The 14,662-nt window shown below is 42.5% G+C and overlaps 1 protein-coding gene across 5 annotated transcripts in view; it reads left to right on the top strand.

Annotated features, from left to right (window-relative positions):
• Positions 1 to 14,662, top strand: part of bru3 (CUGBP Elav-like family member bruno 3) — a 561,536-nt gene that overhangs the window by 315,599 nt on the left and 231,275 nt on the right. For 2 of the 5 annotated variants that reach the window (XM_069122365.1, XM_069122356.1), the window contains exon 1: positions 8,425 to 9,263. The exons of 2 other annotated variants lie outside the window; for them this stretch is intronic. The gene's annotated coding sequence lies outside the window, so the exon portion shown is untranslated. Of the gene's footprint in view, positions 1 to 8,424; positions 9,264 to 14,662 lie in introns of those variants that run through there. One more of the 5 variants, XM_069122360.1, reaches the window with a different exon arrangement.

Raw genomic sequence — 14,662 nt, 5'->3', positions numbered from 1 at the left:
ACGTATAATCGACTTCGCTCAACTAGTAATTACGCTCAATAAGATATGTTATTACATGCGATACTTTGTGAAGATAATGACACATTGATATCGCTATGGTGGACGGATTTTATAATACGTGAACATTAACGAAGCAATCGGAACAATCGATGAAACGTTATTCTGAGCACCGTTTGAAATATTATTCAAACGATAGTATTACATTTATATGATATACAGCTGCATTCGATATTTTATCATAACGATAACCTGAAGGTAATGATACATCAGCAAATACAGAGCTGCGTTTAGTAAACTTCGAAAATTAAATCAATCTCGCAATTTATTCGAGTTTATGCATTAAATGCGGAACTATCGGTATATTAAGGGAATTTATTACAAACACTTTATGCCAAAAATTACATTATATTTTATAGAACGTACAAAGCCTTTCAAATTATCATACGGATACCGTGATTTTATATTCTTCAAGGATGTGTGTCGCCAGATGTGGTTTGGGCTGGAATAAGAGTATCTCGATCGAAGTTGCGGAATGTAATTACAAGGGAAAAAGAAAAACGAATAAAACAAATATAAAAGCAAAGAAAAAAAAAAAAGATATCAATCTTGCAGTTGCAAGTACGCTTTTGTTAAAGTTCAACATGGTAGATCGATATGGATGTAATCGAAGCGAGTCGAGCAAGTTTCGAAAGTATATCTTCGAATTGAATCCGCTGCACTTATTATATTCGTATTCCAGCGGCTATATTTCGGTGCGTAAGGAATTTCTTATGCTACTCTTTCGTGCTTGAATTCGAATGGTTTTCGTATACGTTTGAAATCGGTGTTGTAGCGCATCGATACACCGGTATTGTAAAACCGGTGTCAGTCTCGGTGAGCTGTTGCGCAGACGAGATCGTCCAAGCGCGACGGAATAGAACGAAAAATGTGAAAAGACACGAACGAAAGAACCATCGGAGGAGCGAGTAGGAGCGAGTAGGAGCGAGTAGGAACGAGTAGGAGCACGAAGATTCGAGGTGCGGAGAAACAATCTGGAATAGGAACGAACCGAAACGAGACGAACGAATAAGGACGCCAGTGGTGATAGCGGCTGCCGGAGTCGACAGTGGTGGCGGTGTGATGGTGGCGCGCGGCCAGGTATAGGAATCGGAAGCGAGAAGCGAGTAAAGAAAGGGCGACGGAAAGTGTAGTCTAGAAACTTTATCCACTTTGCATGCTGATGGTCACAGATTCGGGAAGACAAAATGGCGTATAGGAGCGAGAGAGCTAGCCGAAACGTGGATCGCGATTCACCGGGAATCGATTCCCTTTGTACTTCGCCAACACCGCCACTTCCACCACTACTACCACCACCTTCGCCGCCACTGGTACAGCGAACGGCGGCACTGCCGTCTCTGCCTTCTCTCCAAACTTTGTAGCCAATTTACGAGCGACCAAGTCAGCGCCCTTCGATTTTACGCTAATCCGATGCCGATGTCGTACCTACCGTAGATGAGACGAACCTTCCTTTACGTTGGAAAGGGGCTGCCGGTTGGCTTAAAAGGATTTCATTTTCTGTACTGCCCACCATTCTTTGCCCGCCAGCTCTGTCTCAAGGTAACCTCTTTCTCTCCGTTTCGTTTCGTTCCGTATGGTATTCGCATTTCTTCCATGTCCGTACCTTCTCGGCTCGTTCTATTTAGTCTTCGTTCCATTCGACTTTTGTCCCGTTTTCGCCTTTTCTCGTCCTTCCGCCTATTTTACCTTCACCATCTTTTCTTTCACTCTCAACCCACCACTTTCTCTTACGTCTCTCTAGTAATTCAGCCTTGACGAGGAACCGCAGTCGTTCACGAAGGTAATGCGGTTTACCGGATAGAATAGTGGATACGTTTTATCCGGTGCGGCCGATCGAGTTACGGAATTAAGTTCAGTTGTACGGGAATAACAACCGAGCCGCTTTTTTTCTTCCCCTTGTATCTTTTCGTTTCGAGTCCTTTGGATTTTACGAGAAGTATGATTCGGAGCAATTGTAATTGCCTAAAGAAAGACTTTTGTCTTCCTCGATCCGACGTTATTCCTTTCGCTATCTATTACCAAAAGTAGTATAAGATTACCGACAAACGGTGCTCGCGAGCGGCCCTAAGGGCTGCGAAGAAATCAGGTTTTGCGAGTTAGGGCAAACGTTGCACAGACTACGTGACTTTTTAAATCGCGCGTCAACCGACGATAAAACGCAAGAATCGCATCGTATCGTTGCCGATATTGTTCTCGTAGACACTAAATGGTAATTATATGGTCAGCCGTAAAAAGAAAACGATCATAAGGCAGTGGTATATGTAGCTACAACGAAGGCAAAGGTTATATTTTCGCACCAGCTATGATTGTAGGCTCATGGAAATTCTTTGATTTGCGATCCGATAGCGGTTGTACGACCGGCTACGATCGATTACATTTATGACCATGGGCGAACCATAATATTTTACAACCTTTGCATCTGCGTGAAGATCTTCGGGCATCGGAACAGAACGTTCGCCAACAAATATTATAGATAGCCATGTTACTCGTGATATAAAAATGAACGGTCGACATGATCGATTTTAATGATTGGTATTATAGAGAATAAAATATATGAAATATAAAAGTAGAATCATACCCGATAATACTAAAAAGGTACGGATTCGCGTGGACGTAGAGCGAGATAGAAATAGATATACAGAATAAAATAATTATGTCAGTTTATGCGACTCTTGGTCCGAAATTTAACTGCGGTAGTATTCACTTAAGAATTGAAATTCGAGTCAATCGTATTACCAATAAAAGAAAGCGATACGTCTGTTCATCGCGTTGTCTTTTTCAGTAAGGAATAAAACGAAACGAAAGTAGGAGGAGCGAAGAATTGAAACAGGACAAAGAGGGGAATAGAGATAGGTCGACATGGAACGGACAGTCGTTAAGGAGACTGAAAGAGGTAAGAAGTCGAACGCTCGTAAAGCAGGTTGAACCGATCGTAAACGCTGGTGAAAGAGCGATGTCGTAGATCGCTATAGATAGAAGGATAAAAATCTCGGCGATAACGGTATTCGTCGAGCCGCGAGCTGGATGAGACTCGACGTCCATTCGATTTCAGAAAATGCCTCGTATATATACGATTGGGAAAAATTGAAATTCCTGGAAAGTAAAAATGCGAGAATATCCATTGGAGCGAGTAAACGAGTCCTGTGAGTCGACTATCATCCCCGTGATTGGAGGGCTGTCAGTCACCAAGGATGGAACGCGCCATTTTTCGAAACGTCCATTCGACGTCCTTCCAGGACCGAAAGGTTCGTTAACTTTCGATGATGGCCCTGTATCTCTGCCAGTGTTGAACGCACTACTTCCGTTATGCCGTATACGTGATATTACCCTCAAGATGATATTTATTGTTCCAAGTTGCTCAAATTTGTAATCGTACGATCCGAAGTTTGTAACGCGGCACGAAATTCGAGATTGTGCATAAATGTTTGCTTCAACCGCCGTTCTATCTTATTCTCAAGTATACGAATTTCTTCGTGAAAACTACGCTTGATAAAAATACATCGCTGCGTAAAATACTCGTAATGCGATGGCTTGGAGCCTGTAAAATTCAACGGATGGCAATCAAAGCGACGAATATCGAATCGATCTTCGTGAGTTACCGGTCACCTTTCGACGAGCGTATCCGATTCCGACGGTTTACATCGCGCAAACTTTAGAAACTTACGGTCGGTGTAACAGCGAAGTTGCAGTGAATAGGTTCGTTTCGAACGAGAGAGGAGAACGTACCAGCATATCGGAATCCCTTTATTGTTTTGCATGTATGAACTCGTAAACAATATGTTCATACGAAACAATGTTACGCGACCAGCGACCAGGGTACGCGTTTCAGCTATACCGTCTCCGTCTGTGTTTCCAGGTTCTTCCTCTGTCTCCATCGCGCATAGTGGTCGAGATTGCGATTCCATTGGTCTAACGTTACCGACGCGGCGCTTTGGAGTTTCGACCGCAGAAAACAATGGCTAGTCGCGCGATGAAATCTGTGAATAGCGTTCCATGGTACATTTTTTTCGGCCCGCGTCCATTCCACGGAAACGGTTGAAAATTATTCCGTACTTGTAGCAAAACTACATTGGATGCTTGACGAGGCTTTTCATTAGGAGACAGTAAAACTCCGCCTAGCAGTCTTTCACGTCGTTTATTTTAATTACGAGGTTCTACCCTTGAGCGACTGGCTGGATTTATTTAGTGGAAAAATGATTTCGGTAACATGCTTTCCGACCATTATTAAAATCACCGCGCGAGGTACACTGGCAAACGGAATACACGGTATACCCGTTTCTTTCCGACGCGATGCACACTGATCCACTTTAGGGAAAATCACCACCGGACGATTTGCTTCGATATAATGGCTCTTGGTTACCTTCTCCTGCACCCGTCTACTAGATTGTCCAAATCGTATCAACTTAATTCATATTCACGGTACGAGCGAATTTGCTAGCAGAAAGTCGGGAATCGAGGGGGATGAAGACACGCAACGAGCGGTGGGAATCGGCAGAGCGGCAGAAGGAGAGAGAAAGAAACGACGGTAGGTCGGGACGAGGGGTAACGGTGGGTGGTCGACGAGCATTTGCCCAAGCGAGCTGGGTTTTAGCCCCGCTTCCGTCTCATTACTCGCTACGCTCTGATTGAATTACCTACAATCAACATCAAACATTTTTAAACTCAATTTCATGTACGTAGAATCGTGTATTTTCCCGCTTTTTCTGCTTTATAGAATCGCTTTGCGAAGCACGAACCCCCTCGTACACGGCGAACCTATTTCTCTCTTATATTACGGATATACGAACCGACTGCGTCGACCGTCGTTATTGTATAATTACCTCATCCGAAGCGTCCGAGGAGTGCACGTTGAAAAAACAACGACTTAACGTTTCGTTTAAGCACGTTTTCAAATTCACATCCGTCTTCGAGCTACGTACCTCTTGCTTTCTTCCTTATATAAATTGATCAAACATCTCGTTTTCTTGATCTTGCTCGCTTTTATTTGTCCTTGCATGGAACTACGCTCGTAAATCGGCTCTAACAAGGTTTACAATCGAAATTTAATTAGGTAACCTCTGAGGGAACGATTCCTTGGAAGCCTCGCCATTGTTAAACTTTTATTTCGATCAATTTCTTTGTTCTGTTTTGCTAATCCTATTATCATGTAACAGATTATTGGCCTCTTGTAATTTCATTTGCCAGGGTACGAGAATGTGATTTACTACCTTGTATTATTATAATTAGTCCATAAACTCGAGCATGTATCAAAGACTAGAGAAAAAAAGAAATCTGGACAGAAAGAGAAAGGAATGTGAAACAGAAAATACATAAATTTGAGAAATCGTTTAAAAAACGATTGGAAGCAATGGAACAGATTTTTAACGCGTTTAAAGAAAACCAAAGTTGTAAAAGATCTTCATAAATGTCGGTTCGTATATGGAAACGATGATTTTATACGCGTGTGCAAATATTGTCAGAAAGGTCGCACTTCAGAATCAAATAATTGGATGCGCGTAGTCTGTTCATCGAAATCCATAATAGCGGAATTGAATCGCTTTCCCGAGAGCGCGATTGATTTGCCGAAACGAAGCACTAATCAAAATTAATTCCCATTATTTCGTTAATGACACCAGGCCGCGTCGCGCTGCTCGTCACGCTTGCAGGCTCGATTTGGTGCGAATTAAGGATAATTAAGAATCCATTTGTATCCGAGCGAATGGAAACTCCGACCAAGCGAATTCGCGAAGAAACCCAACTTGCAACAATTACTTTCTACTACAAATCGAACCTTCCTCGATCTCTTTCATTTAATAAATCGCGAGAATCGTTTTAAACTAAAAACTATAAACGTTTCCGGAAATTCTGTTTCAAGATTTTTTCTTTTTATATTTTCCCTTTTTTTTTTTTCTAGACGTAATTTTCGCGGTAAAAGCTTGTCATAAAGTTATACACAACGTTGACGCTTCTAACGACGTATTTTGCCGTTGACAAAGTTAATTTTTTTCGTTACAATGCAAACTTCATCGCGACGTACCGTTTAACTTCGCCCGATGTTGCCAATCCTTAACGTCGATGATCCAACTAAAAATCGTGACCTTTAGTCGCTTCGAAAACTTATCATCTTCCGAGTTTATCAACTTCGTAAACTGACATGGTTGTAATTTTAAAGTACCTGCTGTAACTTCCCAAGTAGCGGTACAGTTATTAACTCATCGTAGGTAATTTAAAAGTAATCACGCTAATGAAGCACAAAGGCATCGCGGTAAGCATGCAGAAACGATCATGCCGTATATACGTATACGTGTCTCTTTATGTATAGGGATATCTGTGCAGGAACGCATCCGGAGCAATTCATTCACACTACATGGAAATCTCATTAGGCCCAGATACATATAACAGCTACCTCGCGACTAATGGTTGAGTTTGAATCGAGCCACAGGACAGACGCTTTAGGCGGAACTTGATCGTGTCGATGCTCACGGTGCGTGAGCCATGACGTACGTTTCTAATGCATAATAATCGCCAGCAATACTAGTTGTATTGCCATGGAACTCGGAATCGCGAGGTATAAACCTTTCGGGGACTGGTTATTTCTACTACAATTAACTTTCTCGTTTTCGTATTTTAACGAATTCTTCTCGCAACGAGAACAAGCTATACGCTTAGCCAACTAAAAATGTACGACGTATTAATTTAAACAAAATTTATCCATCGCAAGATCTCGATAAAAAATCATATAATTATATTTAATCTACGCATGTAGATTATACTTTTACAACAACGTTATATTTAATCTATTAATCACTTTCAAAGATCGAGATATAGTACCCCGTATGAACTCTGTCGACATATTTTAACGACTGCAACTAATAAGCTAGAACAATACGAAGAAACGCGATGAAAATTAACAGAAATTCCATGACTCGGAAGCCTTTCGTATCGCCGAAAGGGGACCGCATGCGCGCGATTTAATACGAGGCAGGACGCGCGCGTTTGTTGCATTCTTGGGCGATTTATAGAAATTCTGTACGTCGACCGAAAAGTATCGACAAAGGAAAAGCGTGGCTTCCTCGTACGGCATACTATCCCTCCTCGTACATTGGTATACTCGTACATATAGGACTGATAGACAACGCGCGGCAGCGTTACGAAACACGAAGGCAATGCGCGCGTGAGGTATAGCAGCGGACGGGTATGCAGGGACTTCATTATAACCTCATTGCTTCCCAGCGAGTGCATTCGAATTGAAAAATGCGCAGGCTTGTTTTGAGCTACGGTTACCGTGACAACGCGCGTATGCCAGTACATACACGTATGTACCTACGTATACGCGCGCGTTCTTCTCTCCCTGTAGACAACGGATCCTCTCCGTTTCGCTTACACCGGCCACGCTTTTTCTCTTCTTTCCACCATGGATTTCAAGCTGTGCGCGTCGCACCGTCGACGTTCATCGAAAGGTAGCGGCGTATTCCGCTCGACGAGCAACGAAGACAAAGAGAGAAAGTGTGTGTGGCAAAGCAGGACGAATCGAGGTGAGCACGAGAGAGAAAGGCAGAGAGAAAGAGAGAGAGAGAGCCCGAGGAGGGAGAGGCGAGGAGAGGAGAGGAGAGTGTTAGTAGAGAGGGTTGAACCGGTGTAGGGGGTTACTGGATGGTCTGAGAGAGGAGTGCGCAGCGACGCAGCAGGTCGCGAGGGATGGTGTGCCGGGGACGGTACCGGCAGCAGCGGCGAAACGCGGGCATCGGCGAAGCAGTCACTATGACAACGGTGACAGGCGAGGTGTTAGTGCGCATCCGTGACCACGCCTACGTCACGATGCCGTGACGTCATAGCGTCGACGGCAACGGCGGCTGCTACCGACGAGAAACGTGGCGCGCGACGCTCATCGGTCCTACGTTAGAAGAGAGAGAATCGCGGCCGCCTGTTGCTACTTCACTACACGGAGGGTAGGCAACCCCGTGTGCCTTCCCCCTCTTTCATTCCCCGTTACTTCACTCCTTCTCACTTTCTCTCGATCGTTTTAACTCCTTCTCGTTCTCTTTCGCTCTCCCTTCCGCTCTTCCACCCTCGCTCGCCCACTCTCTTTCTCTCTCTCTCTCTCTCTCTTTCTCGCTCGCTCTCTTCTCGTGCGCCTTGCTTCCAACAACGAGCGTTAAAACAGAAAGAGAGCGCCCTCTGTTACGACCACGCGCAACGATCGCCCATCTCTTTTCTTCGCGGTCTCGTTGCTCACCTCTTCTTTCCTGCCCTTTCCTGTTCCCTCTCGTTTCACGCGTCTCGGTTCAACTTTCTACTTTTACCGGCCTGTCTTCTTCTCCCTCCAGAAATGTCGTCGTCTCTTTCTTAGCCTCCCTCTCGCTCGGTCTTTTGGCTCTCACCATTCTCCCTCCGATGGTCGTGCAGAACCGACGTTCGCCACCACCGTTGCCGCTACCCTACCACCGATTTCGAACGACCAACTCCCTCGGCTTCCACCTCCTTGCCCCCTTTAGCCTTCCGGCGGGCACCCTCCCGCGCGTGTTACCAGCCAGCAGCGATCCCCACGGCCACGACCGAGAACCGAGACCGAACGAGAGTCGTCGGCTCTCCGCCAGTCAGCCATCCGACTCGTCGCTACGCCACGCCACGCCGCGCGCTGCGTGTCTTTTCGAAATCGTGTTAAAAAGCCTGTGAAATAGAGCCCCTCTGCCGTCCCCTATCCGTGTTGCGCATTCACAGTCAGAATCTCTCGTACGTATCTGTCGTGTTTTCGTGCACGGTTTTTGCATTCGACGAGTTTCCGCTTGCTGTTTCTTGTGACGGTGTCTCTCGTACGAGAGTGAAAATAAACTAATTAAACGACCCGAAGAACGAAAACGTTGATACCAAAAAAAAAAAAAAAAAGAAAACGAAAAAATAAACGAAACAGAACGAAATAAAGTAATATCGAGGGTGAGAAAAGAGTCACCTATGTTCAGTCGTATGTTGTTCAAGAGAAGAAGAAAGTAGAAGCAGAGAGGAGATCGTGGAGAGAGGGTGACACGTGCGTGTACGCACCGCATTTGACACAGGCACACAGACACACGCACCAGTGACGCGCAGCAGAGAGAGATTGAGAGAGCGAGGACGCAGGTTGTCAGACTTGTGCGGTGATCGTCCTCGTGGTTGCTTGCGACGTCCTTGTGGCACATGTGCCGTGCAGCGACGTAGGACATTCGTTGGTCAGCCACGCATATGGATCATAGGTTAGATTTGTACACGCATCTATCATTAATACCTACGTATATACTTTCGTTGGATCGTGAATATATTTAGGAGAATAGGAAAGGTGGAAAGAGACTCGCGGGCCGAATAAGGAAAGCGAGGCGAATAGGTGAACGAGAGAAAGCGAGAAAGAGAGGGAGAGAAATGCAGCGAAAATAGGAGAAAGAGGGAGAGGAAAAGGGAGAGAGAGTGGAGAGAGAGAAAGAGAGAGAGAGAGAATGAGTGAGAGAGGAACACGCGAGAGAAACGAGAGCGCAGACACGCACACGCGATCGTCCCCGTGGTCGACTCGACGAGTCGTCGGCGAGCGGCGCGTGCTGGTAACCTGTTGCCTCCTCTGAGAACAAAACTCCAAAGCCGGTAATCGGGAGCTTAAGGATACTCTGATATTCCTGCGAAATTGTCTATGTGGTGTGCAATTGTGTGGAATGGGTTTCGGATGTAACCAATTATCATGCCGGAGTTTTTATGAATTTACTTAGAACGAGCAATATTTCAGAGTGCTATGCTTCTTCGAACGGCTATTAGTTTTATGAGATATTCGTTTGTTGCTCCTTTCAAGTATCTAAATGCCCTTCTCGTGTAATACGAACGATGGATCGAGTCGAGCATTTAAAAATTAATTAAGAAAAAAAAAAATATATGTCATTTTTCGTTTCTGTATCCCATTGTCGTCAATTTGAATCGCTCGTTTCTGGTAACGCGGCTAGTCTCTGTTTCATTACGTAATCTGTTAAAATACTAAGCATTTTTTCTAACTTAATTCTGTAGTTTAATTTTATTGTAAAACACGTTTCAATTTATGTAACATTGGGAATCATGCCTATACGGCTATAATTAGCAATAATTTTTATCTATATAATTATCCTCTTTTTACGATACAAAAGTGAAGTGATAAGTCAGTGGGAAGTGATCATTGAAATGAATATATAATAACGAGTAAATGTAACTACGCATATAGCATATAGTGAAGTTCGGTAATAATAGAAAGTGTTAAACCATTATAAAATAGAGATATAACTACAGTACAGCATTCGTCAAGATTTCCATATTCTCGTAAAAGGGAACAGAAGGTTCGATGCAAATTAAAGCAACTTGTTTTAATCGATTATCTAACTGATTAAACTAAATCGTTATGCGCATCCATAACATCAAAATATGATAATTTCGCGACGAAAAATTTCATCGTACGTACACGAAGCCCTAAAAATTGATACAGTGAAAACAGAATTTAGTAGATGCGGTATTTGTAAGTACGAGTGAAACAACAATCCGCTGTACGACCCAAGAGCTCGTTGTTTTGAAATAATATACAGTCGCTAAATATGTGCATAGGATATTTGTTGCTCCTTGAGACCGGACTATTCTCAAACAACGGTGCACACCTGTTCCATTTTCAAATGCGTTCACCATCTTCTTCTTTCACGTAAATATTATTATTCATTTTACCACGTATAATATATGAGGAACGTTATATAATACTGGTAAATTTTGTCAAGAGAACGATTAAATTCAACTCGTATTCGTAATTCACTAAGGATTCAATGGGTAATTTTACTATAATCATTTGTACGAAAATTGAATTACAAAAATGATTATACATATTTACTTTATAATCACCGTGGAGTAATTCATAAATCGAAATTTGATTCGTTCTGCTTTGGATGTTACTTTCAACTGCTAAGTAGAATACATCGTCACTGGCTAGACATGCACTGCACTATAAAGCGTAGAACTGTCAATTTCATCTAATTCTTCATTCGATAAATATTGAAATACTTCTACTGTTTGTCGAACCGCGTTTAAACGTGTATGCATTAGTATGATATCGAACTCGACGAATTTGCGAAAGCTATTCGGGATGTGCTTGTGCCGTGGGTATAACTTTTCAGTACGCGTGTGACATTAGCTGGAAAGGTGGGCTGAAGTGGCTGGAATGAGGTTCGAAAGTGGGGTATGTGAAGAAGGACCGACGCGGCAGGCGATATACGATATATATCTTTGGACGAGGCTACGTGACCGGAATCTCAAAGAGGTTAAAGTTGGATTTGTAACGTATTTTTCCTCGATGTGGAAATACCTATCGACTGGCACACCGCGTGCACCGGCGTTTCGCAATTTCCATCTCGTAGCCCCGATTGACGCGGATGAAAGCAAAGATTTACGTCGAAAAGGACAGAATAGCGCGATGAATATGTATTTATGTATGTAGGGGTGCATCGTAAGCATGTTCAGAAAGGTTTTCGTTAGCTTTCACGCAGTGCGAAGCTGCTTTGGAATTCTCGTAAACCTTGCGCATACACGGATACAGCTTCTGTTTCGTGGTGCCTGTCATTTCGGAATGGCGACGTAAGAAGAACTTTTGACTTTTCGTCCTCCCTTTTCGTTCCTTTCGTTTTGTTAATAACGCAATTTATATTTATTCTTTGAAATACGGTGACTGACGTTTCTACATTTTTCCCTCTCGTGACATTTCCGATTTTCTCATTTTTGTGGTTTACTGTCGTCGACGGGTTTTCATCGATAGCAGAAAAATGTTTTTACCGGAACAAGCCGCGGGCGTTTATTTGGCAGACCAGCATTCCTTCGAAAGTTTATTCAGCGGTGCGTTCTCTCGGTGATGTTGCATTTGTCGCGGTGCAACGCGATCCCTAGCAAGATAAATGAATCTCACTCCCCTATTTCCTAGGGGCGGAAGAACGGAACGTAGAATACGGGAACGTGCAGGAGCGGTTGCCACCAGAAACTCCCACCATCCCTATTCCCTTCTCTTGGACGTAATCTGAGATATCATCTAGGCAGACAATGTCGTTGCACAAATTACACCAGGAACATCCAAAATAGTGACACTTTGTTTGCTAGTTAATCGCTTGTAAATCATGGCGTGGTACGCAAACTGTATTTCGTTTAGGATCGAATCGACGTGTTCGTATAGCTAAGTTACTTTTGTTCCATCGTAGAATAGAACTTCCAAATCTTTTACCATGGTTTAAGATACTTCGAAATCTGTCTGTTATATAGTCGACTGTGCATATATAAGTGTACTAATATGCTTCTTGCGTACCGTAAGTTGATCGAAATTCGTGCAATTGTTTTTTCTTTAAAGTAAGTAGCATCGGTGATGGTGTCCCTTAATACAATTCGAGATCCTGTCGCGCATACAACTTAGCTGCACGAACAGACCGAGGTCAGGTACGTTATGTACCTTCGCGCATATAGTAGGGTATATAAATGCTGTCCTACTCAGGTATAATGCATTACGGCAGGGCGTTGCAGTAGGATACAGGGGGCTTGTACGTTGCATTGTCGGAGAATGGAGTAGACACTATACATACCAGAACCGTACTGAATTATACTCCGTTATGGTTCTCCCTCTATAACCGTTGAGTACTAGGGAAGTCTCGATACTCAAACTGGTTGCTACTCAATATGTCCAATACGAATACCGCATTTGTACGTCTAACTAAATCAAGCGAGCTTCATCTCAATTTTTAATGATTCCCACATAATCTTTTCTATCTTCTATACACTGGTATTATTTAGAAAATGTTTGAATATATGTTGAAAGTAACATTCACTAGATTTATACATACAAATTTTTAACATATTAAAATATGTTAGATAAGGTGTAATAAACAAAATAGGGTATATTCTATATGTTAACATTTTCCTTCCGCGTGTATAAAGTTTCATGTCGATAACTTGCACTTTCAGTCTAGAATTTTATTATTTATTGCCACCTTTAAATCGAATGTTCATTATTAAAGAGCTTTCTGAATTATATGATTATGTGGCTATTTTTTATAGGCGAATTTAAATCAATACCCTAGCCAACATAAACGTCACAAGGGAAGGTACTTGGAACTTATTTACGCCTTTATTGCTAATATCGTTCCTCATGCTCGATTGTCCCCAATGGCCACAGCAGTTCCCGAGTAGTATGAAGCTCGATAGTGCCTATTGATATTTCTTAGTTCCTTTTTATACGACCTGCCTTCTTCCATTCGTCGACCGAAGGGGATGGAAATCTTGAAAATTTTATTGGTCGTCAAGTCGTATAAGTGTTTCAACGATCGGGATACGTTCGTGGCATATCTTCTCCACACCTGCTTGCTCGTACAAGCGGTAGAGAAAGAAATGTGTAACAAACAATTATCGCTTGTCTCAAATTCTTGAGTGCTATGTCACAGTTTTCGTTTGATCAGAACACTGGTTATTGAAATTTAGAGATTTAAATTTTAATGTCATTAACTCGAAGTAAACTCGTCTTTTAATGTAGAAACTTTCCATACAGCTTTACAATTTTGCAAAAGATAATCGCGAGAAAGACATTCGATGCTTCACCGTGACCTTATAAATTAGATAATAATTCCTTTTATTTAAATATTTCCATTCTTGTGGTTAATAGAGTGTATCTCGATGTTCTAAAATATACGTATCATTCTATTGTTAGTTCTTTTAACTGACCATTAGTGTTATGTAATGAGAGTTAATGCGTAAAATAGTTTGAAGTACAGTTTTACTTCTTGCGATGTTAATGACTTTAAGCGATCTGTACTCTCGATTCTTAGTACGACTGTCACATTCTTTTCCACAGCGAGCTAATGATGTCGTATTCTTTTCTGTTTCAGGTAAGTTAACTATTTTGGAACCAGTCACGATTGATGTACGTAAGTTACGTGATACGAAATACACATTAGTTATTATGATTGCATCGGTAATGAGAGGTCATAGCGAACGTAGAGACAAGAGGGTCGAGTGCAGAACTAGAGAGAGGGGGTGCAATTCACTTTGTAATAAAAATGGAAATTAACACGAACTACGTGGGTGGAAAACAAGGCTAACCTCCGTCAGTAGCGTGAAGAGGGTAACGCGGAAGCTTGAATAAACAAACTCACCCTAACTGCTTGGTTGGCACCCTCTTCGTCGTCTCCATCAGTTTCGAGGCATGGGCCAAAGGACGTTGTTATGATTGCTAATGGAAAACTATCCAATTCAAAGAACAAAGTGAAGTAACGAGTTACTTCGCCAGCAAACGAATACACTGTGAAAGACGTAAGAGTTGGAGAAGGTCAACGAATAAAGAGGAAACGGTACGGTTTGTTAATGTTGAGAACGAGGTTGACGGAAGATCGTCGGCAAAAGTGGTCTCATTTATCGCGAATAAATATGACATTTGCGAACTGATAGAACGACGGGATCGGTTTTTTACATAACCGTCACGAAACTGTTATTCTCCGTTAGTTTAATCTTTCGTTTCCATCGAACGTTAATCCATTTCTAATCTAAAACACTGTGCGTTTAATTTTGACCAAGGGCATTCGAAGAATGAATCAGAGTATACGTATATATTTTCACAGATTTGTTTTGATAATATGCA

This window comes from Bombus flavifrons, chromosome 10 (genome assembly GCF_040668555.2).
Source record: "Bombus flavifrons isolate JBK064 chromosome 10, iyBomFlav1_principal, whole genome shotgun sequence".
In the NCBI taxonomy this organism is placed as follows: domain Eukaryota; kingdom Metazoa; phylum Arthropoda; class Insecta; order Hymenoptera; family Apidae; genus Bombus; species Bombus flavifrons.
The sequence above is the reverse complement of the archived record's forward strand: the minus strand, read 5'-3'. Positions and strand labels throughout refer to the sequence as shown.